The sequence below is a fragment of the Mobula hypostoma genome, chromosome 19, assembly GCF_963921235.1.
Source record: "Mobula hypostoma chromosome 19, sMobHyp1.1, whole genome shotgun sequence".
NCBI lineage: Eukaryota > Metazoa > Chordata > Chondrichthyes > Myliobatiformes > Myliobatidae > Mobula > Mobula hypostoma.
In genome coordinates, this window is record NC_086115.1 from 60,628,577 (window position 1) to 60,654,161 (window position 25,585).

General features: G+C 41.6%; 1 protein-coding gene across 11 annotated transcripts in view; it reads left to right on the forward strand.

Annotated features, from left to right (window-relative positions):
* atrnl1b (attractin-like 1b) overlaps positions 1 to 25,585 on the forward strand; it is a 1,086,143-nt gene that overhangs the window by 79,380 nt on the left and 981,178 nt on the right. The gene's annotated exons all lie outside the window — the stretch shown is intronic.

Below are 25,585 nucleotides of genomic sequence, written 5' to 3' on the forward strand. Positions count from 1 at the left end.
TCCAATGTCATTATATCCTTTCTAAAATAAGGAGCCCAAAACTGCACACAGTACTCCAAGTGTGGTCTCACAAGTGCCTTATAGAGCCTCAATATCATATCTCTGCTCTTATATTCCATACCTTTAGAAATGAATGTCAACATTGCATTTGCCTTTTTCACAACCAACGCAACCTGGAGGTTAACCTTTAGGGTATCTTGCACAAGGACTCCCAAGTCCCTTTGCATCTCTGCATTTTGAATTCTCTCTCCATCTAAATACAGTTGGCCCTCCTTATCGGCGAGTTCTGCATGCGCGAATTCAACCAACCGAGAATCGAGAAAACCCGGACGTGCTCTTCCAGCACTTGTTGTTCGAGCATGTACAGACTTTTTTTTTCTTGTCATCATTTCCTAAACAATGCAGTATAACAACTATTTTACATAGCATTTACATTGTATAAGGTATTATAAGTAATCTAGAGATGATTTAAAGTATACGGGAGGATGTGCGTAGGTTATCATGGATCGGGATTGGAAAAGAAAATGAAAGTTCTCTTACTAAGTAAGTTGGAACAGGTGCATTCGGTATTATTTAGCGTCAGTTAGTCAAATGTTTGTCTTAGTATATAGTATATATTTCGCCTTTCTATGCTTACACTTAAGAAACGTATGTTTCAGCGCTGGGCTTGGGAACAGAAGTTCCCAAGTTCGATCCGGTGACAGACTGCTCCCGAGCGTGCTCTTCATCCGTGCCAGGTTGATGTGGAGGATCAAAAACCCAAAACTGCAAAACCCAATAATTAAACCTCTACGTTGCTTAGTAATAATTGTAGCTTACATCGGGGCAGGGCCTTTCTCACTTTATCCTTTAAAATTGTTCCAATCGTTGACCGACTGTAGCCTAACATTTTTCCAGTGACCGATGGCATTTCACCTCTTTCCAATCGCTTTATTATTTCCACTTTATTTTGAATCGTGATCGTGATTATTTTCGTGAACAGAAACACTGTGGATTCAGAGCTCTTCCGCCGGGTCTTAATGTCCATCACATTGAGACAGGTTAAATAAGGTCCGGGGTTCCGCTGGGTCCTAAGGTCCACCGCATTGAGCTAGGTTGAATAAGGGACTTGAGCATCTGTGTTTTTTGGTATCCGCGAGGGGTCCTGGAACCAATCCCTCGCGGATAAGGAGGGCCGACTGTAATAGTCTGCGCATTTATTTCTTCCACCAAAGTGCATGACCATACACTTTCCAACATTGTATTTCATTTGCCACTTCTTTGCCCATTCCCCTAGACTATCTAAGTCTCTCTGCAGGCTCTGTTTCCTCAACACTATCCACTCCTTCATCTATCTTTGTATCATCGGCAAATTTAGCCACAAATCCATTAATACTGTAATCCAGTTCATTGACGTAGATCAGAAAAAGCAGCGGTCCTAACACCGACCCCTGTGGAACTCCACTGGTAACCGGAATAGGATCCCTTTATTCCCGCTTTCTGTTTTCTGTCAACCAGCCAATGCTCCACCCATGCTAATAACTTCCCTGTAATTCCATGGGCTCTTATCCTGCTAAGCAACCTCATTGTCATGGTCCAGTCCGAAGTCCGCATTCCGGTTGGACTCCGGGTCTGCCGGCTGTCCCTGGTTTTGGTTGGACTTAATAAGCACCTGATGCTCATCTTGGGGCTGGGAATATATGTGGCTCTGGGATTGAGTGTGGGTGCTGGGTTGTCTCGTCATTCTTCCCTTGGAGCAACCCACCGGTGGAAGGCTAGTGCAGTCATCGAGATATGGATTTGGCTGTTCTATAGCTTGCCGAGGTTACCGGTCACCTCGAGTCTTGGAGCCACCCCAGACCTAGCTCCCTTCCTGTCCCTTGCCTCCGTCGGGTAAGCCAGGCCGTTTGTCATTACTCTGTGGTTGGTTCTGTCCCTTCCTGTCCCGTGCCTCTGTTGGGTAAGCCAGGCCGTTTGTCGTTACCCCACGGTTGGGTCCATGCCTCCCTCTCCTTGCCTCCTTGGGGTGGACTCCCGCGTCCTGCCTAGGAGTCCCACTTCCTGCCCAGGAGTTGCCTCAAAGTACCCTTGCCCTGTCACGTCCTCGTCTAGCCTTCAAGAACCTGAGCCTCGTCATGTCTTCGCCTGGTCTTCAAGAACCCAAGCCTCGTCAGGTCTTTGCCTGGTCTCCAAGAACCCGAGCTTCGTCACGTCTTCGCCTGGTCTCCAAGAACCCGAGCCTTGTCACGTCTTCGCCTGGTCTCCAGGAACCCGAGCCTCGTCACGTCTTCGCCTGGTCTCCAGGAAGCCGAGCCTCATCACGCCTTCGCCTGGTCTCCAAGAACCCAAGCCTCTTCACGTCATCACCTGGTTTTGGGGTCCGAGCCTGAGTCAAGACCCAGGTTCTGGGTCCATGTCCAGTCTCTGGCTCGGAGTCCACGCCCAGGCTCCTTGTTCCCAGTCCCTCGTACTGGTCCTGCTTCCTTAGTCTAGCCTGCGTCCTGTCCTGTCATTTAGTTTTGTCCGTTCCTGTTCCTGTGTCTCTGTCTTGCATTTGGGTCCGTTCCCAATGCCGCATATTATGACATTCGTGCGGCACCTTGTCAAATGCCTTCTGAAAATCCAAGTACACCATGTCTACTGCATCTCCTTTGTCTACCCTGCTTGTAATTTCCTCAAAAAATTGCAGTAGGTTTTTCAGACAAGATTTTCCTTTCAGGAAATCATGCTGGCTTTGGCCTGTCTTGTCACATGCCTCCAGCTCTTCCGTAATCTTATCCCTAACAATCGATTCCAACAACTTCCTAACCACTGCTGTCAGGCTAACAGGTCTATAGTTTCCTTTCTGCTGTCTCCCACCCTTCTTAAATAGTGGAGTAATATTTGCAATTTTCCAGTCATCTGATACAATGCCAGAATCTATCAATTCTTGAAAGATCATTGTTAATGCCTCTGCAATCTTCTTTCAGATTACTTCCTTCAGACCCGAGGGTGCAATCCATCAGGTCCAGGAGATTTATCCACCTTCAGACTATTAAGCTTCCTTAGCACCTTCTCAGTCGCAATTTTCACTGCACAAACTTCACTTCCCTGACACCCTTGAATGTTCGGTATACTGCAGACGTCTTCCATTGTGAAGACTGAGGCAAAATACGCATTCAGTTCCTCTGCCATCTCTGCATCTCTCATTACAGTATCTCCAGTGTCATTTTGTATTGGTCCTATATCTACCCTCTATTCTCTTTTACCCTTTATATACTTAAAAAAGCTTTTAGTATCTTCTTTGATATTAGTTGCCTGCTTCCTGTCATAATTCAACTTTTCCTTCCTAATGACCTTCTTAGTTTCCTTCTGCAAGTTTTTAAAAGTTCCCCAATCCTCTATCTTCTCATTAGCTTTGGCTTCCTTGTATGCCCTCTCTTTTGCTTTTACTTTGGCTCTGACTTCACTTGTCAGCCACGGTAATGCCCTTCTTCTCTTTGAAAATTTCTTATTATTTGGAATATATCTGCCTTGCACTTCTCTCATTTTTCAAAGAAACTCCAGCCATTTCTGCTGTGCTGTCTTTCCTGCAAACGCCCCTTTCCAGTCAACTTCGGCCAGTTCCAATCTCATGCCGTTGTAATTTCCTTTATTCCACTGAAATACCAACACATTGGATTTTATATTTTCCCTCTCAAATTTCAATGTGAACTTGATCATATTGTGATCATTTCCCTAAGGGTTCCTTGACGATAAGCTCTCTTATCACCTTCGGATCATGCACAACACCCAATCTAGCACAGCTGATCCCCTAGTGGGCTCAACAACAAGCTGTTCTAAAAAGCCATCCCTGAGACATTCTACAAATTCTCTCTCGAGGTCCAGTACTGGCCTGGTTTTCCCAATCCACTTTCCTGTTATAATCCCCAAAGATTATCATGACATTGCCTTTCTGACACTACTTTTTTATCTCCTGATGTAATTTGTTTGGAGGCCTTGTTGTGATGGAAATGAGACAGAGTGTTTGGGTCTCAAAGGCATGGATTCTGGACACACAGTTTTAACAATAAGGAGTTTATGTACAAGGGGAGAAGAGCTTGGGGACAACACAAGCGGCTACAATATTCGCACAAACGCGCTTAGAATAGACGAGCCTGGGAAAAGTCAGGTCGGCGGTACAATACACGGGAAAACGGTGTGGAGACAGAGTACAGGTACATATACTAACAAGGGAAAAGTAACTACGATACCTGCCACCCCTTGACTATGGGCAGGCACGGCTCTCTGCTACGGGGACAATAATAAACGCTCCCAAAATGCTATTCAATGCACAGCTCACCATGTGCCTCCAGCACTGTTCTGCAGTCTTCAGCCTGGAGTGAAGCAGGGTGGTCCCTCGAGGATGGCAAAAAAGAGAGTGAGCCAAGCACCTGTAGCACCTTTTATAGGTCAGGGGGCTGGAGGGTCCAGCCCAGGTGATTCACCGGGGCGCCAACAGCTTGGTGCTAGTTGGGTTAATCCAGTTAAGGTGGCCGATGGTTAGGTGTGCATTGATTAGTTGGGAGGGGTGAAATCTTGACTGGCATGTGGTGTGCCTTCCGACCTTGACAGGCACAGCTCTCTGGATACAAGGTGTGTATACAACTGCCATGAGGGTCCTTTTACCTTTGCCATTTCTTAACTCAACCCATTCAGAGTCTACACCTTCCAATCCTATGTCATCTCTTTCCAATGATTTCATATTATCTGTATACTACTAAAACTCTCATACTCTGTCTGTTTGTTTGTCTGTTTGTGACCTCCAATTAGCACAAAAGGTGCACAATAGCACCTCTTTTTTTGGCTAAATCTAATTAAAATGCACCAACTTACAGAATGCAGGCAAAGTTCAGGGCTATATACTTGTATAAAATTGCTCATTCACCAAAAATCACCAGGCTGGCTTTCACCCGAGACCCAATCGGCCATCATGGAAATCAGGACGCGACAGCTCGACGCATGCGCACGGCCAGCCTCAGCAGCGACACCTACCGGAGCAAAAGGGCAGGGCAGCTCTATTTCGAGGGGTCACATTCTGCTAATCACCATCAGCATGTGCAGGACTGGGAGAGATCTAACTGCCACCCATCAATAAGAGATAATTAAATCTTTTTGTAATGACGTACATCAAGACACCCATAAAACCCTTTTTTTGCAGTCAAAGGACAGCGATAACTATATCACGGCTATTTAGGAGAGCGCCAGCCACATCATCAGGAATAATCAGCATCCTTTGGTGTTACTGCTTCGCATCTTTTATCCAGCATTAGGGTAAAAAAAAGTCAGTCTAATTATGCCGCGTGGAAAGGGAAGGGGGACATTATGGTCAAGAGATGACGGCTAACGTTGTCGGGAAGCGGCTAGGAGAGGGAACGAACAAGAATCGGATGAGGCCAGGACCGCACGACTCCAGGATCAAAGAGTCAGGACAAAAACAGATGAGAGAAGAAGAGACAGAGGAGGAGAGGCATGCATGTCTCCAGGATCAGAGACAAACAACAAACAGCAGAAGAGCTGAAGAGACGGGGGATGAAAGGGCTGTACGTCTCCAGAATGACAACGAGAGGCACAAGGGTGGCAGATAAGCCAGAAATGATGCCATCAAAAGTGTCCTTCGTAAGATGAGGAGCAGCTATATTTGCTTTGCTACGGGTCGTTCTTCTTTAATATACTGAGGTTTTCTACTTCAGTTTCCAAAGCAAAGCGATACCAATAGCATTCAGGAAAGTTTAATGTTCATTCTGGTCACATCAGATTGCACTACCCTTCTCTCAAAGGGTGTCTTGTTGTCTAGTTTCTTACATACAGAGCCACACTGCCCCCTCTGCCTAATAACCTATCTTTCTGATATATCATATATCCTTGGATGTTAAGCTCCCAATGGCAACCATCCTTCAGCCAAGTTTCAGAGATGGCCACAATGTCATATTTGCAGATTTTGAGTAGCGATAGATTTTAAAATCATACTAAAACGTCATTACTAACTGTACAGATCTTAGATGCAGTTGTGCTTCTCAGCTGTAGCAGACTGAAAAGGGAGTATTTGATGGTATCCATCAGAGCTGCCTTAGGAGTCGCCTTTTTGGTGGTGCCCTGCAAGTGGAACAACAAATGTATTTGCCTCTGCCGTCATCCCTAGCATGGTCCATGCATTAACTACTCTCTGTGTAAAAAAAAAACACTATTTCCGACATATCACCTGTACTTTCCTCCAAATGCATAAAAGGATGTCTTCTTGCTATTAGCCATTGCAATACCACCCTGAAGACTAAGGCACTGGCTGTCCACTCTATCTATGCATCTTATCTTACATACCTCTGTCAAGTTTCTTCTCATCTTCCTTCACTCCAAGCCTTTGCTTGCTCGCTCAACCTTTTCTTGTAAGACATGTTCCCTAATCTAGGTAGCATTCTGGGAAATCTCCTCTGCACCCTCTGTAAAACTTCAACATCCTTCTTAGAATGAGGTGACCAGAACTGAATACAGTATGTCTGGTCTAACCAGTGTTTTATCAAGCTGCAGCATTACCTCACAGCTCTTAAACTCAGTCTCCTAACTAACGTAGGCCAACACACTATACACGTTCTTAACCACCCTACCAACTTGCGCTGCAGCTTTGAGCGATCTGTGGACTTGGATCCCAAGATCCCGCTATTCCTCCACACTGCTAACAATCCTGCCAAAAGTATTCAAATTGGTATTTAGGGAAATGGCCACAGGTTACTTTACACAGTTTTCCTCTTTTGACAGTCAACCAGCTACCTGCCTCTTGCAACTTGGTTGTGACTGCCTCCTTGTAGCTTTCAACCTGATGGCCTGACGAATGATTTGCAGTTCATTCAGCTGCAGGTTCAGTTCCCTATTATGTTAATTCCAATGACAAAGACTGTAGAACAAACTAGTGAAGAATTAAATTGTTGTTGGCAAACACGGAATTTCATACTACGTGGCGCATGCAGAGAATTGCCAATGTTTTTTTCAGTTTTGGCATTTCACGGTAACCAATCCCTGCTGTCTTGCTATTGTTACTCATCAATACTTGGATAGTTTAAGTTGGGGGATAAAGAACAATGAAAATTTTAAAGGTTCTGCAACTGAAATTGTAGTTTATCTTCTCTCTCCAATGTTGTCAAATGAAATATATATAGCATTTTCCTAAAGTGATGAGCTATGAAGTCATTAACTTGACATATTAATACTGATTGCCGGAGTATTTGCTAAATATTTGGTTTTATTTTGTACTTTTTCAACGTACATATATACTTTCTTTGTTACCAGCACAGAAAGAAAATTGCTTCCTTTTCCACATTGTTTGATTAAAGCAATATCATAATTTATGACATGTATCAGATTTGCTTAACTACTTAACTATATTTGATAACATACAATGCTGACATTTTGCTTCAAATGAGAGAACAAAAGTCTTGTATCTAGTTTTATTAGAATATGAAGATTGGCTTGTAGAGCTATATTTTGTGTGTTTACAATCTAATTTTCTAATTATGTAACTCATCACTATTATAAGTTACTTCAAACATTTTAAGTTATAATAAAGTTAAACAAATGTTGGAGCTTCCTGTATTTTATAAACTGAGTGCTGAAATCTGCACAACTTTAGCTGCTTTCCCATAGTAAAGGAGTCTAGTTTAATTAACCTTTTCCTTGAGGCTTTCTGGATCCTTTGGATGTTTGTTTTATAATGTTGTGGATTTGGGTAATGCTACTATTACTATCACATCTTATATTATAGACCACCCAACAGTCCACGGGATATAGAGGAGCAAATTTGTAGAGGGATCGTAGACTGTTGCAAGAACATAAGGTTGTGATAGTAGGTGATTTTTTTTCCAAATACTGACTGGACTCCCATACCATAAAGGGGCTGGTTGGGAAAGAGTTTCTCAAATATGTTCAGGAAAGCTTTCTTAACCAGTACATGGAAGTCCCAACCAGAGAGAGTTCGATACTAGTTCTCATAGTAGAGAATGAGACAGGGCAGGTGACAGAAGTTTATGTTCAGGAACACTTCGCATCCAGTGATCATAATGCTATTAGTTTCAAGATAATTGTGGAAAATGTTGGTCCTCAGGTTAAGATTCTAAATTGGAGAAAGGCCAATTCTGATGCTATCAGAATGGATCTAGCAAATGTGGATTGGGACCAGTTGCTTTCCTACCAAGGCAGTAGTGTACTTTATAGGTAGGAGGCCTTCAAATGGGAAATTTTGAGAATACAGAGTTTGTATGTTCCTGTTGGTATAAAAGGCAAGGATAACAGATTTAGGTAACCTTCGTTTTCAAGGGATATTGAGCCTTTGCTTAAGAAAAAGAAGGATGTACATAGCAGGAATGGGCAGGTGGGAACAAATAACTTGAACAGTATAAGGAATACAAGAGAACATTTAAGAAGGAAATCAGGGGGGCTAAAAGAAGACACAAGATTGCTCTAGCAGACAAGGTGAAGGAGAATCCTAAGGGTTTCCACAGATTTATAAGAGCAAAGGGATAGCAAGGGACAACATTAGTCCTCTGGAAGATCAGAGTGGTATTCTTTGCGTGGCGCTGGGGGAGATCCTAAAAGAATTTTTTTTGCATCTGTATTTATTCAGGAGATGGACGGTCATGGTGAGGCAATGAAGCAGCAAGGTCATTGGCCTTATATTGATTACTGAGGAGGAGGTGACTGCTGACTTGAGGCAAATTAGTATCGGTAGGACCTGATGAAGTGTTCCCTTGGACCCTGTGTGAGACAAGTACAGAAATTGCAGGGGCCCTAACAGAGCTATTTAAATCATCCTCAGTGATATGTGAGGTACCAGAAGACTGGAGGATATCTAATGTTGTTCTGTTGTATAAGAAGGCTCTAAGAATATGCCAGGAAATTATAGGCCAGTATTGGGAAAGTTATTGGAAGGTATTCTAGGGGACTGGATATATAAATATTTAGATAGAGAGGGGCTGATTAAGGATAGTCAGCATGGCTTTGTGTGTGGTAAATCATGTCTAACCAATCAAAGTTTTTCAAGGAAGTTGCCAGGAAAGTGAATGAAGACATGACAAAGTGAATGTTGTTTGCATAGACTTTAGTAAAGTATTTGACACGGTCCCTCATGGGAGGATGGTCAAGAAGGTTCATTCACTTGGCATTCAAGATGAGGTAGTAAATTGGATTAGACATTAGCTTTGTGGGAGAAGCTGAGAGTAGTTATAGATGTTTGCCTCTCTGACTGGGGGCCTGTGACTAGTGGAGCGCTGCAGGGATCTGTGCTGGGTCTGTTGTAGTTTGGCATCTGTATCAAAGATCTGGTTGATAATGCATTAAACTGGATTAGCAAATTTGCAGATAACACCAAGATTGGGCATGTTGTGGACTATCAAAGTTTGCAGTGGGATTTGGACCATCTGGAAAAATAGACTGTAAAATGCCAAATGGAATTCAAGGCAGGCAAGGTATTGCACTTTGGGAGGACCAACCAGGGTAAGTCTTCCACCGTGGGGCACTGAGGAGTGCGGTAGAACAAAGGGTTCTGGGAATACAGATCCATTATTCTTTGAAACTGGCGTCACAGGTAGATAGGTTCATAAAGAAAGCTTTTTCATATTGGCCTTCATAAATCAAAGTATTGATTACATGAGTTGGTATGTTCAAATTGTTTAAGACGTTGGTGAGGCTTAACTTGGAGTATTGTGTGTAGTTTTAGTCATCTGCCTACAGGAAAGACGTAAATAAGGTTGAAACGCAAACAACAGGAATTCTGCAGATGCTGGAAATTCAAGCAACTTTGAAATAAGGTTGAAAGCAGGCTTTGAGAAAGTTTATAAGGACGTTGCCAGGATTTGAGGACCTGAGTTATAGGGAAAGGTTGAATAGCTTAGGACTTTGTACCCTAGAATGTAGAAGATTGAGGGGAGATTTGATTGAGGTACACAGAATTATGAGGGGTATAGATAGGGTACATGGAAGCAGGCTTTTTCCACTGAGGTTTAGTGAGACTGTAACCTTCATGGGCTAAGGGTGAAAGGTGGACTGTTTTGGGTGAACATGAGAGGGAACTTCACTCAGAGGGTGGCGAAAGTGTGGAATGAGCTGTTAGCGCAAATGGCGGATGTGGAGTTGATTTCAACATTTATGCAAAATTTGGGTAGGTACATTGTGGGGCGGGGGGTGGTGTGGTATGGAGTGGCCAGGTGCAGGTTGATGGGATTTGGCAAATTAATGGTTCGGCACAGACTGGATGGGCTGAAGGGCCTATTTCTGTGCTGTAGTGTTCTTTGACTCTGTGACTGTATCATGAGGTGAGCTGAATTCAGTGGCTTGCTATGTGGTCATGAAGAGCCTCTTCGATGGAGTGGAATTGTATATTGGTTGTACTCTAAAGATAGATTATTACATCAACAATGAAGCAGGCTTGGGTTCACTTCCACTAATTTTATTTAAAATGAATTGAAATTCTCATTTTGTCACAGTGGAATTTAAACTCTCTTGTTAAAGAAAATTAAAATCAAAACTGTGTTAATGAAATGAGAAAAGTGATATGTTGCTCCCTGATCTTCAGATGCCCTATCCTTAAGTATTGTTTTTTCTCTCTTCCCTAGTGCCTTTTATTGGTTATGTTTTCTGTTAATTAAATTCATACATTTTCAATGGTCCTTATTTTTGACCTGCAAAACAATATGACTTTCTCATTACATCAAACAATAGTGTAGATTGTCTTTTTCTTGATTGTAGTTAATTGCCTCAGTTCACTTTCTGTTACCCTTCTATGTATCCAACCTGGCACATAGTCCAGAAAATAAAAATGAAAAGAAAATTCCTGCAGTTTAGTTAGCTTCTGTGAATTCTCAGCAATTGGATTTGTTTTCCATGGATCACCTAAAGTCATTCAAGAAAATGTTCTCCCAAACCAAATATTGAAATTGGCAAGAGTGTTTATCAGCCCTGAAAACTTTTTATAAACTTAAGCTTTATGACATTGAATAATTGTTAGTGATTTTTCCCTGTTGTGTAGATAGGCCCCACAAAGCTTGCTGAATTGCTATTGGGGATGAAGCTGAAAGATGCACATAAAAATGAGAGTTGTTTCTTATTCCCTTGATGCTGGTTATTTTAGCACTTTCTGTTTCAAGTTGAAGTTTATTGTCATTCAAGTGTACAGAATGACAGAACTGTGCAGATGGTTGTCTATCAGGTACAATGATGACAGGAGACCTGTATAGGTGAGCTTTTAAAGTGGAAAAGCTCTTATACAAGTGCAGTTCTCTCAACCTCAGAAATCTGGGTTCAGTGGTATAAACAAGTGTCACAAACTGGGGACTTCCTTGGTTGTAGTCGATGACCATGATATTTTCTGTTCCTTGACATGCCCTTTGCTGTCCACGGAGCATTGCAGAACTGCCTTCCTGGCCTTTGGATCTCACTGTAGTTCTCACCCGCCCAGTCTGTCAGAGCTGACTGTGCATGGTAGGACAAGTATATCCAATCTCACCAGGGTGTGAGGCTGCTGGCTACCCTCATCTGGTTTAGCCCAGCTGACAAAGACAGCTACTTGGAGCCACAGGTGAGAGTTGACTGTCTGGTGTGGACTAAAGGTGAGCGGGCTGGCCTGGAATGGAAACGACAAGCTCCTTATCAGAGGTGCTACCCCTCACTGGACACCACTTACCCATGTATACTGCCAAATGAAACAATGTTCCTATTGACCAAGGTGCACAACACAGTACGTAAAACTCACACACATAACACATAAAGTAATATTACCATTAGTAAATTTACAAATAATAAGGTGCCTTTGTGATACAAGTTTAAAAAGTATACAATATAGTGCTTCTGGCACTTCATGCGTGATGATACCTGGGTGGTGACAGAAAGTTTAGTAGTCTTACGACCTGGGGGAAAGAACTATTTCCCATCCTGACAATGCATTTCAGCTTATGACAGTTTTCCTTCTTTTGAATTATAGATTACTGACGGACTTTTACCGCTGTACCATTGAGAGCATACTCACCAACTGCATCTCAGTGTGTTATGGCAATTGTCCTGTATTGGACCACAAAGCACTCCAGCGTGTGATGAAAACTGCCCAGCGGATTATCGGCACCCAATTGCCCACCATTGAGAACATCTACCATAAATGCTGCCCTCCACTCCCACACCAGTAGGCACAGGAAGAGCTTTTCCCCTGAGGCTGTGACCCTGCTGAACTTCACATCACAGCGCTAAGCAGTATTACACCCATATTGTACTGTCTTAGTACTTTTATATTTGTGTGCTGTAGCACTTACTTTTTATTCACAGTTATTTTGTAAATAACACTATTCTTTGCATTTCTGGTCAGATGTTAACTTTATTTCATTGGCTTTATATCTGTATATGGCACAATGCAATAAAGTTGAATCTAATATAAATCTAATCTAATCAAATTATCTGCTTATTGACTTTAGTTGTGTCTTCCGTTCATTTTGTAGTTTATAGAAATAGGTGAAACTGTTTGGTTTTGGCTTTCACAAGTAAAGATGGATGTGAAACAGCTGCTGGCTACAAACTCTCAGTTTATTGTTGCTCAGTATGTTTATTTTCTATTTATAATTTACTTCATACATATTTGAAAGTGAGAATAGAACAGATTGCCTTTGTTAATCAGCAGTGGGGTGTTTGATGGTGCTTGGATTTGATCTTGAAAAGACCTGTACCAAATTCTTAGTGGGTTTTGTGTATGGATTTACCTCTTCCCTAACTCTAATGTCATTTGTAATTGGTCGCCATCTGGAGGCAATTACTGGGTGTAGCAACAAGAATTTGTCAAGCTGGCTGAGTAGCAAACAGATGAAGAATTTTAACAAGAATTAAGGAGTGAAAAGCACTTTTTGGATGCTTCAAAGAAAGCAAAAAAGAAGATTCAGGGCATGCTAATGGCATTGGAGCAGAAGCACATAAACACCAAAGACTAATGATTAAGCACAAAGGATTGTGCAGATGCTGGAAATTACAATGAGTTACAGAGGCATGAGAGAGGAGCTGGCTAAAGTTGATTGGAAGGGGACACTAGCAAGGATGATGGTGGACAACAATAGCTGGAGTTTCTGGGAGTAATTTGGAAGGCGGAGGTAAAAAAAAAACACATTCCAAAGATGAAGAAGTATTCTAAAGGCAGGATGATACAACTGTGGTTGACAAGGGAAGTCAAAGATGGTAAAAAGGGAAAAGAAAGAGCATATAACATTGCAAAAATTAATGGTAAGTTAGAGGATTGGGAAGCTTTCAAAAGCCAATAGAAAACAATTAAAAATGCTGTGAGAAGAGAAAAGAATAAATGTGAAGGTAAGCTAGCCAATTATATAAAAGAGGATACCAAGGGCTTTTCAGATATATAAAAAGTAAAACAGGTAAAAGTGGATATCCGACCACAGGAATATGACATTGGAGAGATAATTATGAGGGACAAAGAAATGGTGGACAAACTGAATAAATAGATTAGATTAGATTAGAATTTTACTTTTTAAATTCATCTCACAACATAAGGGAGTAAAAATCTTTATATGTTTCCTCACTGTGACTATGTACAAGCAATAAGGAAGGGAAATGCAGGAGGATATTGTCCAAGCACTAAGATTGTATACATAATTGTTTTGTATACACGTATGTACAGTCAGATACAATGTACAGTCAGATAAGCAATCAGGTCAATATGTGTTCATAAGTCTGATGGCCTGGTGAAAGAAGCTGTCCCGGAGCCTGTTGGTCCTAGCCTTGATGCTGTGGTACTATTTACCAGATGGAAGCAGCTGAAACAATTTGTGGTTGGTGTGGCTAGAGTCCTTAATGATCCTCCGGGCCCTTTTTATGCACCTGGTGCTGTAAATGTTCTGATTAGAGGACAGTTCACATCCACAGATGAGCTAGGCTGTCCGTACTACTCTCTGCAGTGCCCTGCGAGTGAGGGTAGTACAGTTTCAGTACCAAGTGGTGACACAACCAGTGAGGATGCTCTGGATGGTACCCCTGAGGATTTGGGGACTTGTGCCAAACTTCTTCAGCCGTCTGAGATGAAAGAAGCACTGTTGTGCTTTTCTCACCACACAGCTGGTATTTGTGTCAGTCTTCATTGTTGACAACACTAGCATTGTGCCAGAAATTTGAGAGTATCAGGGAGCAGAAGTGAGTAGTTGCTGTTACTAGGTGAAGGTGGATAAGTCAACTGGACCAGATGGACTCACCATAGGGTTCTGAAAGAGATAGCTAAAGAGATTGTGAAGGCATTAGTCATGATCTTTCAAGAATCACTAGATTCTGGAATGGTTCCGGAGGACTGGAAAATCATAAATGTCACTCCATATTTTAAGAAGAAATGGAGGTAAAAAGAACAAAATTATAGGCCAGTTAGCCTGACTTCAGTGGTTGGGAAGATCTGGGAGTTGATTATTAAGAATGAGGTTTCAGAGTACTTGGAGACTGATGATAAAAGAGGCCAAAGTCAGCATGGTAACTTTAAGGAAAAATCTTCCTGTTGGAATTCTTTGCGGAAGTAACAGGTAGCATAGACAAAAGGGAGTCAGTGGATGTTGTTTACCTGGATTTTCTGGATGCCAGTGACTAGTTGTGTTCCGCAGGGGTTGGTGTTGGGACTGCTTCTTTTTACATATTATGTCAGTGATCTGCATGACAGAATTGGTGGTTTTGTGGCCACGTTTACAGATGATATGGAGATAGGTGAAGGCACTAGGTAGTGTTGAGGAAGCAGGGAGCCTACAGAAGGACTTAAAAAGATGAGGAGAATGTGCAAAGAAGTAGCAGTAGGAATATAGTGTGGGGAAGATGTGGCAGAAGGAATAAAGGCACAGACTATTTTCTGAACAGGCAAAAATTCAAAATTCAAAGGGGAGTCCTTGTGCAGGATTTGCTAAAGGTTAACTTGCAGGTTGAGTCAATGCTCAGGAAGGCAAATGGAATGTTGGCATTCATCTTGAGAGGACAAGAATATAAGAGCAAGGGTGTAATGCTGAGAATTTATAAGGTTTGGCCAGACCCCATTTGGAGTATCATGAGCAGTTCTGGGCCCTTATCTAAGAAAAGATGTGCCAGTCCTCCAGAGGAGGTTCATGACAATGATTTCAGGAATTAAAGGTTTAACGTGTTAGGAGTGTTTGATGGCTGTGGGCCTGTACTCACTGGAGTTTGGAAGAATGGGGGGGGGGGAGGTGGTAGGTTCAATGAAACCTATCAAATATTGAAAGGCCTAGATAGAATGGATGTGGGGAGGATGTTTGCTAGTGGGTTAGTCTAGGAGCAGAGGTTTTTTTCTTTTAAAAGGGTTTGGGAGGACTGGCTACGTCACTGATTATATCCAAAGACTTTAGTGGTGCACCCTGTGGAGGAGCTGACACCAGCTTGTGGGTTTTCATGTTCAGCTTCATTTGTGCAAATGCCAGAAATTCCTGTTTCTATTGCTGTAGAATGATACTGAGTGCTGGCAGTTTTGCAGTCAGAGAAATGTGTACTCCAGGCCACTTTTTGAGGTGTTCTCACATTCTTTGGCATTTTTCTCTTTTTGTCATCTTCTTTTTATTTTGCTTGCGTATGGATTTAAAGGAGTTAAATATTTTTCTGCACAAATGCATAATAAATTCTTGTGCATTTTTCAGACCTGGTCCCAAATTCACTTGCCATCATTACTTGGACTGTTAAGTAACATTCAATTTTCCATTCCATGACTTTGCAATTTCTTTTAAAATGGGAAATTATGTTGAGTTTAGCCAGGGTAGGCATATTTGCCAAGATGTTTTTCCTTGTAAACATGTCTGCACTGATTAAAACAGGGCTGATCGCCAGATGTCATTGGAATTAAAGCATGGGAGAAATGTAGCTGCTAATGGTCCACAGTACCTTTTGAAGGCCCAGTTCTTAGCTGCCACACTCTTCTCTTTTTAAACCATTTACCTCAATCATTGTACTAGATAACCATATGACATGTGGAATCAGAACAGAAGATTCCCAGCAGCGTCTGTGGAAAGAGAAACAGTTGATGTTTTGGGTTGCAGACCCATCATTGGAACTGAAGTGTTAAGGGTCTCGGCCTGAAACGTCGACTGCGCCTCTTCCTATAGATGCTGCTTGGCCTGCTGCGTTCACCAGCAACTTTGATGTATGTTGCTTGAATTACCAGCATCTGCAGAATTCCTGTTGTTTGTGTTAACCCTATTTTCTGTTTTGACAGATGTTGCCTGACCCACAAGTGTTGCTGTCATTTTTGTGTTTTTTTTGGATTTCCAGTGTTTGCAGTTCTTTTGATTTTCAAATTTCAAAGTAAATTCATTTATCAAACTCCATATATGTCACTAATTACAAGCCTGAGCTTCATTTTCCTGTGGGCATAATCAATAAATCCATAATAGAATTATGATGGAGAAACATTGCACCCTTGCTGTGTTCAGGGTATTGTTTTAATGAAAGACTGCACCGGCTCGGTGTTCAACCAATGTGCAAAAGGCAACAAACTCTGCAACTACAAAAAGAAGGAAATAATAATAATAAATAAATAAACAATAACTATCGAGAACATGAGATGAAGAGTCCTTGGAAGTGAGTCCATAGGCTGTGAGAACATTTCAATGATGGGGCAAATGAAGTTGAGTTGTTATTCCCCTTTGGTTCAAGGACCTGCTGGTTGAGGGATAATAGCTATTCCTGAACCTGGTGATGTGAGTCCTGAGGCTCCTGTACCTTCTTCCTGATGGTAACGAGAGAGAGCATGTCTTGGGTGGTGGGGGTCAATAATGATGGATGCTGCTTTCCCACGACAACGCTTCATGTAGATGCGCTCAATGGTGTGGAAGGTTTTACCACTTTGTGTGAAGATGAACTTTTAGAACATAGAACACAGAAAATCTGCAGCACATTACAAGCCCTTTGGCCCACAGTGTTGTGCCGGCCATATCACCTACTCTCGAAGACTTGTATCTCCATAAGGATCATGCTGTAATTAAATCCTACCAATGTTGTTATGGACAGATGCATTACCACAGAAGCTGGTGGGGTGCATATTCCTCATGTTGGTTTGCTCGCAAAATGTTGCAGACCTTGCTTGGGAAGCCTAAAATATATCAGTACTTTTGGCCTGATCAGTCAGTAATATTGCTTCCTAACCACCCTTGACAGCAGACTTTGAAACCAACCTCCAACCCAGAATATCATCTGTACTGTTTGATAATCCTGCTGATTCGAAGTGTTTAAAATGCAGCACTCATTCATCAACTGAGGAAGAATGACTGGCTCCTCAGATTTTGCTTTTCTTGTCATTTGTGACATGATACCATTTGAAGACCTCGTAGAGTTTAGAGTCATTTTGCGGACTCTCCCTTTATATGGCAATTCCCAAATCTGGGTCAGTCAGCCCATTGGGAAACATGATGGAGAAACATTACATCCTTGCTGTAATCAGGGTATTGTTTTGTGAGTACAACTAGATAAAGCTGCTGCTTGATGGTCTGTAGGACAGCCTTCCTAACTAAGATGGGAATCATTGGCTTTTCATGAGGACTTTATAAGATTTTCAAGACTGGGTATGAGTTTGCTTTGTCTGAAATTAGTGTCCTTGTCAGTGCTGGATACTGTATGCAGCTTGTTTTTATTTTAGGACAGTGGCTATTGTTACAACTAAATGGATGATCAGGCCATTTCACAAAAGTTGAGAGTTTACCAGTTTGTTCTTGCAGTCAGCAAGAAGTGCATTACAAAATATTAGATAGGCTTTGACAGCAATTTAATTGATTTACGGTTTCTATTACTGAGAGTTAAATTTTGCTTTTAATTTTAAATGGATTAATTGAATTTAAATCCCATTGCTAGTGTGTTGGGAATTGAGGTTATGTGTCTGAAATTAGTCCAGCCCTCCCTGGATTGCAACTTGGTATTGTATTTGTAAAGGGTTCTTAAAGTAGTCAAATATGTTCGACAGGATTTTATCAGACAAAAATTAAAGCACAGTAAAGGATCTGCTAAGGCCAGTGTTTTAAAACCTAATTGGAAAATGTTCAAGGTGTATTTGATTTAATTATTGTAACGGACACTTCTAGCCCAAAGACCTTCACCACCCAATTACAATCAATTAACCTAGATAAACCAAATGTCTTTGGAATGTGGGAAGGACACTGGAGGAAACCCATGTGGTCATGGTGAGAATGTATAAAATTCTTACAGAAAGTGGCGGAATTGAAACCGTCACTGGTACTGTAAAGTGATTTGCTAACCGCTATGCTACCATGCTGCCCCAGATTCTTTTTTAAAGAGGCAACATGTAGAAAGGGTTAGGGAATGAATGCTGTAACTTAAGATGGTTTTCATTTCCTGGCATCCCATACCAGGAAAATCAAATGACTTGGTAATGGGAACAGCTGGCTGCTGGGATTAGAGGGCTTGAGTTTGTTAATGCTCAAACAACAAGGACACATTTTTCTTTTGTTTAAGCAAGTTAAAATGTCTCCCTTCAATACCCAAGGGCCAACACCTTAACACCCCATAATTCCTCTCACTCCACACATGTGCATGCGCTTAACAGGGAGAGTGCACATTACTTATTAATACTTGCATAATCCAAATGAACAGAACTCAACAATCTCCTAGCCTTTTTATGTACATATTGAAAAAAAATCAAATTTAAGAAAAGCTTAAAGATAATTCAAATGTCCTTTAGGATATGGGAATTAGTTTTAACCCTTGAAGTTAATACAATTCTTAAGTGCCTTTAACAGCACAAGAACTGAAGCTCTTTTCTTTGTGAAACAGTCAACTAGTTGTTCCTTTGTAGATGGCCAATATACATGATGAATTTTCTGTGCTTAGGCAAGTTCTTTGATTCTGCTTATCGCTAGATGAAGCCTCTTTTCTGTAACTAACTTGGTGGATTTGATGGCATCAACCAAAGAGTAGCTGTCTGTGACACAAGTTACATGTAAGTAGTCCTTCTTTGGACCACCATTGAAAAGCTCAGAATAGGGTGTGGCCAGAAAAACAGCATTGTCAGTACCTTCAAACATTGCAAGAGTTTCTCCTGCTAGCGTATTCTGTACAACTCTTCGGATCCTTTTTAATTGCCAATAGGTGAAAATCTTCCCTCTTCTCCCATCAGTACAATAAAATGTCCCCTTTGAGTACCTCCGTCAGGAAGATTTCCAGGTCAGGCATCACTGGAGACAACAAGCTTCAGTGAGCTGTCTTTCCAAGTTGTTGTAACTTGGAGACTATTTTTTCGGATTGAACTGTGTGTGCTATCTTGTTTGTCTCATGTAAAGTTTGTATCATGGCATTTTTTGTGCTTGATGCCGAGTTGCAGGCATTGAACATGATGTCAAGTCTGCTCTGTCTTGCCACCCATGGAATCTGACCTATCTTTGACCTAAATTGCTCCACTTCAGCTTCACTGAAGGGTTTGTCTTGTTGTGTGGCACTTGGTGTTGGCACATGGCCAAGTGGTTAAGGCTTTTGCCTAGTGATCTGAAGGTCACAAGTTCGAGCCTTGGCTAAGGCAGCGTGTGTGTCCTTGAGCAAGGCACTTAACCACACATTGATCTGCGACAACACCGGTGCCAAGCTGTATGGGTCCTAATGCCCTTCCCTTGGACAACATCGGCGGTGTGGAGAGGGGAGACTTGCAGCATGGGCAACTGCTGGTCTTCCATACAACCTTGCCCAGGCCTGCACCCTGGAAACCTTCCAAAGCAGAAATCCATGGTCTCATGAGACTAACGGATGCCTGTAGAGGCACTTGAGGATTCCATATGGTTTGTCTGAAGATTCTTGTAGCTTTTTTGGTGCAGTTCTACTGTTCGGTCAACAGCAAGGATGTCTGTCCCTACACAGCAGAATTTGTCATGTTCTTCCCATCCAACCTGAAAGGCTGACTTTAGCTGAGGGATAACTGTCGTGGCAAAGTTTTGTGAGCCTCCCCATACAAAGTCATCTATTTGACAGGCAAATATTCCAATCACATATCCTGAATCTAGCCAGTAAAATACAGCTGGATCCACTTGTGACAACTTTTCACCTGTTTCAACATTATTTCCTTGACCTTTTTATGCTAGTAGGGTAATACTTCTGTTGGACCATACACACACACCTTTTCAGTTTCCACAGTGTTTCTTGGCTTCTGGCTTCAGGAGGGGGGTTTAATGTAAATGTCACTTAACACCGCCATTCCCTGTAAGAATGCAGATTTTATGCCCATTCAATGGTCTTGACATATCACTGAGAGAAGCAGTTGGAGAGACTTTGGTATACATGTTGATGAGTCTTTTCAGAGTTCTTCTATTTTCAGTTCCACAAAACCGCTAGCCACCAAAGGAGCTTTTGGTAGAGTTTCTGCTGGGATTTCTTTCAGGGTGCCCACCGTCTTGTAGGCGCTGTCTTTTGGCCAGTGTCTCTAGCTTCCTCAAACACTCCATTATTTCTCTGTAACGTCTCGGCCTGTAGTGTTGACTGTACTCATTTCCATAGATGCTGTCTGGCCTGCTGAGTTCCTCTAGCATTTTGTGTGTGTTGTTTGGATTTCCAGCATCTGCAGATTTTTGCTTGTTTGTGATTATTTCTCCAACTTCTGATTTCATCTTGTTTTACAGATATAAATGACACCTCTTTAGTTACTAGGACATCTTCATCTTGATATTTTTCTGATGGTCCAGCCTGATCTATACTTGATTTAATATGAAGTCTGTCTACACATGACATGTTGACTGACCCTGCAGTGCCAGTGACCACGACTGGTTCTAGGTAATTCAAGTTGTATCAACGTTTGTTTCTGCCAGTGGCTTTGACTGCTTGTCCTAAGACTTCAGTTTTGTATGTGATTCCAGTATTTTGGTCTACAAATCTTCCATTCTGTACCATCTGCTCTTTTGTCCCCTGTGCCATATTTGTCATTTGTAGGACGGACCTGTGCCCTCAGTGCTCTTCGAATTCTCTCGGAACGCTTTGCTTCAGTGAAAGCCTTCCTGGATGCATGCAGTGCTGAATGTGTTTCCCATCCCACTCACTCCTTGTAGTGCTCTCCAGAGCAGCTGGCCTATCAACCAGTACAGAGGGAAGGTTTGGATTCTGGCTGAACACCAATTGATACAGACTATAGCCATATATACTGGGCATGGTATTTTTCACCATAACGGCCTAGTCCAGGGCTGTATTCTAATCACAGCCACTGCTTTTCTTTACCTTCAGCATTATTTCAGTAAGCATTTGATTGTTTCGCTCCAGAAGTCCATTACTCCAAGGACTATATGCCTCTGTTGTTTTTGTTTCAATATTAAAGTTCTCTGCCATATCTCTGACTTCATCATTATTAAATTCACCACCATTATCATTGAATGCTTTACGAAGTGGAATACTTTACCATGCACACTTATCCCAGGAATGGATGAAGTTTTTTTTAACTATTTCTGAGGGTCTCTTTGTACAAATGTATTTACAATGCGACCATCATTGAAATATGTGAACTCATCAGTGATGTAGAGATACCACACTCCTTGCTCCAGTTCATGTAGGTCTATGGCTATTGTTTCATTGTATTCAGATGCTAGTTGCAGATGAAACAAAGGCTCAGGCTTGGGCTTTCCAAACTTTTGGCACATCTCACAGCTGTCAATTATCTTGGAAAAATAATCTGCGTCTTTGTTTCCTGATCTCTTGACCAGTTAGTGGTCTATCAATTGAAGCAAGTCCAAACTGCTAGTGAAGTTTGAGCCATAAACAAGTGAAAACCTACAAATGCTGGAAATCTTGCTGTGAAGTTTGAGTAACACTTAGCATTTCTCATCTATGGTCATGTTTCGTGTGACAGTTAATACTTCATTCTCACATTGGTTCTCAGTTTTGTCTTTATCTAGAACTAGACAACGGGGTGACCCGTTGGGGCACCCTTTGAGAGGAGGGTAGTGCAGTCTGATGTGACCAGAATGAACATTAAGTTTTCCTGAATGCTATTGGTATCGCTTTGCTTTGGAAACTGAAGTAGAAAACTCAGTTTATTAAAGAAGAATGACGCTTTGAAGTTTTCCGCTGAAATTCCCATCGTGGTCTCTCCCACTCTTCCCAAAATCGACAACGCAACAGCCAAGGCTTGCTTCATATTTTCCAGTTCCATAACACGAGTCCATATTCCAATTTCATTTTTCTTGCTTTCGTAAGGCTTTCTCTTAGCATATGCTGGTGGGATCCTATAATTGGAAATTGTCCTCTGCTACTACTTTTAACACCCAAGCAACAAGGGTGAGCAACTTTACTTTTAATGTCTCCTTTCAGTACTTGAGGGCCGCCTATAATTTACATCTTATAATTTCTCTCATTCTACACGCACGCATGTTCTTAACAGGGAGAGTGCACATGCATGTTAAATAGTTACATAGTCCAAATGAGCAGAACTCAACAGAGTTGTGAGGAGGGTCTGGAGAGGCGGGAACTGTTTTTCTTGGATAAGGTGAATGATCGTGGTCTTTCCCCCCAGAGTAGGGGAGGTTAAAACTAAAAGGCATGGTTTTAAAGTGAGAAGGGAAAGATTTGTAGAGGACCAGAGGGGCAAGATTTTCCACATAGAGCGGGGAATTCCCAAACTTTTTTATGCCATAGACCCCTACCATTAACCGAGGGATCCATGGACCTCAGGGTAGGAACCTCTGACATAGAAGGTAGTAAGCATATGAGGCAAGCTGCTAGAGGTAGTGGTAGAGGTGGGTATAATTAAAGCATTCAAAAGGTACTTTGGCAGGTTGCTCACACATGACTGCATGGCCAAACACCCAAGTAATCACATTGGCAAATTTGCTGATGACACAACAGTGGTGGAACTCATCACCAACAAAGATGAGATGGCCAACAGAGAGAAGATGGAAGAGCTTGTTGGATTGATTGTTTTACTCTTGGGTTAGACTGTTTAATTATTATTTGCTCTGCAGTTTGACAGTTAATATCTGCTTGAATTGTAAGTGGTTTTTAATATGCGAAGAACAGTTTAATATTCCTCTAGTGGTTATACAAAGTATAATTCCAGAAAGTTATGCAAGTTTCTTTGTTCTGCATGAAGTAAATAAGTGCTTTCTCATTGGTTAACTTGGTATGTAGTATCCAATTGAGCACTTTTTAATTGATTGTTTCTTATCTAGGAATTTGAATAGAATTTTCTTATCTCTATAGTATAAGATTAGTTGTTTTATGATAGGTGCTATATTTGTTCCTTTGTCTTTCCCGATTAGTAGCCCTCACTATACTGTCTGTTTCAATTTCTCTTTGTTTTATTAACTCCTAATAAAATTCATGGTGAAGCCATGAGATTTGTGCCTCTTTCCTGACTTCTAAAATAATTGTGGATTAAAATACAGAGTTCAACAAGCTCAAGGCCTAGTACCAGGAACATAACCTCCCTCAATGCCAACAAGACAAAGGAGATGGTTATTGACTTTTGGAAAACTCGCATTCCTCACACCCCTCTTCACATTGGCTGCACTGCAGTGGAAGCAGCAAGCATTTCAGTCTCCTGGAGTGCACATTTCACCCAATCTATTATGGTCCCAGGACACATTCTACACAATCAGGAAAGCTCACCAACACCTCTACTTTCTGAGGAGACCGAAGGGAGCTGGACTATGTACATCTATGCTCATGTCATTCTACTGATGAATAGTAGAGAGCTTCCTAACATGCTGCATATGCATCATTGCATGGTATGGAAACTGTGCTGTGAATGCCAGGAAGTCTACAATGGGTAGTCAAAACTGCCCAATGCATCACTGGCACCAGTTTACCTGCCATCAAGGTCATATATACAGAAAGATGCCGGAAAAAGGGCCACCTACTCTGTTCATGAGCCATTTGTCCCACTCCCATCAGGGAGGACTCTATGTAGCATCCACACCAGGACCACCAGACTCAAACACAGTTACTTTCCCAAAGCAGTAAGACTGATCAACATCTCCACCCACTAACTCACCCCTCCACACCCCCTCAGGTCAAGAGTCACCTTTTGTACAGACACTGTGCCTGGTATCACTTTATGGACATACCATCAATCTATGTACAGAATATAAGCTATCTTATGTATTTCTATTTATTGTGTTCATTGTCTTATTTTGTTGCATCAGATCCAGAGTAACAATTATTTCCTTCTCCTTTACACTTATTTACAGGAAATTCCATTAAACAATCTTAAATAAATCTCCTGCTCTTGAAATCTCCTTCATTGATATGAAAGGTTAAGAGGGATATGGGCCAACTGCAGATAGATGGGAGGAGTTTAGGAAGACCTGGATGGGTTGGGCCAAAGCCTCTGTTTCTGTGCTCTATGACTCGGAATCTATATTCAGCCTTCTGCAGATCCTACTGCCGAAAGTGTATATAAGCAGATAAGCAGTTGAATAAGGGGAATGTCAGGAAAACATCCAAAACAAGTGATGTCAGGAAGCTTGGTAGTTCCAGTCGCATCAAACAGTTTCCTTTAGCATCCCTTTTCCAAACCTGTTTAATCTCAGAACTGAATTTGACAGACAAATCAACTTCTTGTCTGCAATGAAGCCAGGACCAGCTAGGCAATTTTGTTGTACAAAATGGAAGTTGCAAAGTGGGCTGTGGGTGGTAATGAACAGTGGGGCTGGAGTATGCTCACTGTTCCCTCTAAGCAGAGCAGGTGTGCGGTCGCACAGTAACTGAAATGTTCTTGCGCACAAAGCCTTTGTTGCTGTGCAGCTGGAATATTCTTTTATATAATGGTAATATAATTTTGAAATATTCTGTAATTATGTATTAATGTATATAATCCATACATTTTCTGAATAATAAACGTACCATAGCCTTTACTTTGAAACTTCTTAGAGCTTCAGCATATTTACATTATCAGTGTTTCAAGTTACAACTCTGTTACAAATTGTAACAATATACACAGAATGGAAGTTGGTAGCTCATTGTTAATTAACCACCAGCCCACTGATTGCGAATGCTGCCCAGTGAAAACATTTTAGCTTTACCGTTGTACCTGTCAGTTGTTTTGACTTCCTGACATTGTTTACCTGCGTTGTGAGTTGTGGTTAAACTATTACAGTGTTGCACAGTTTTCAGGCCATGTAAAAACTTTCTTGCTGAGAGCAATGGTTGGTCTGTGCAACTGTAAAAAAAAATAAAGGGAATGTTGGGTATGCTGCACAAATTTACATCTTTTGCAATTTCTGTGTCAATAGCCTTGTCCACTTGTTTAAGAATTACACCAGGAGCAGACCTTGTTTCCAAAGCTGAGCAAGCCCCTGGATGAATTTATCACTTGTGGGCATTTCCATATATTCCATTTGCTCACAGCCTCTGAAGAAGCTCCAAAAAGATAAAAATGGAAATTACCAGTGCAAAATATCATTTCCTGGAACTCCGTATAAGTATAAAGAAAAATTACCAGGAACCTAGCTATGCGTTCATCTTAGTAAATTGTGTTTAGTAAGGATTGAATAAAAACTTGAGCTACTTGCAAACTGAGTGACGGACAGAGGTTCTGTGACATTAAATATTAAGCGTTTCTTTCCATGGGAGCTGCCTGACCTGCTGCGTGTGTCTAGCTTTTGTGTTTTTTATT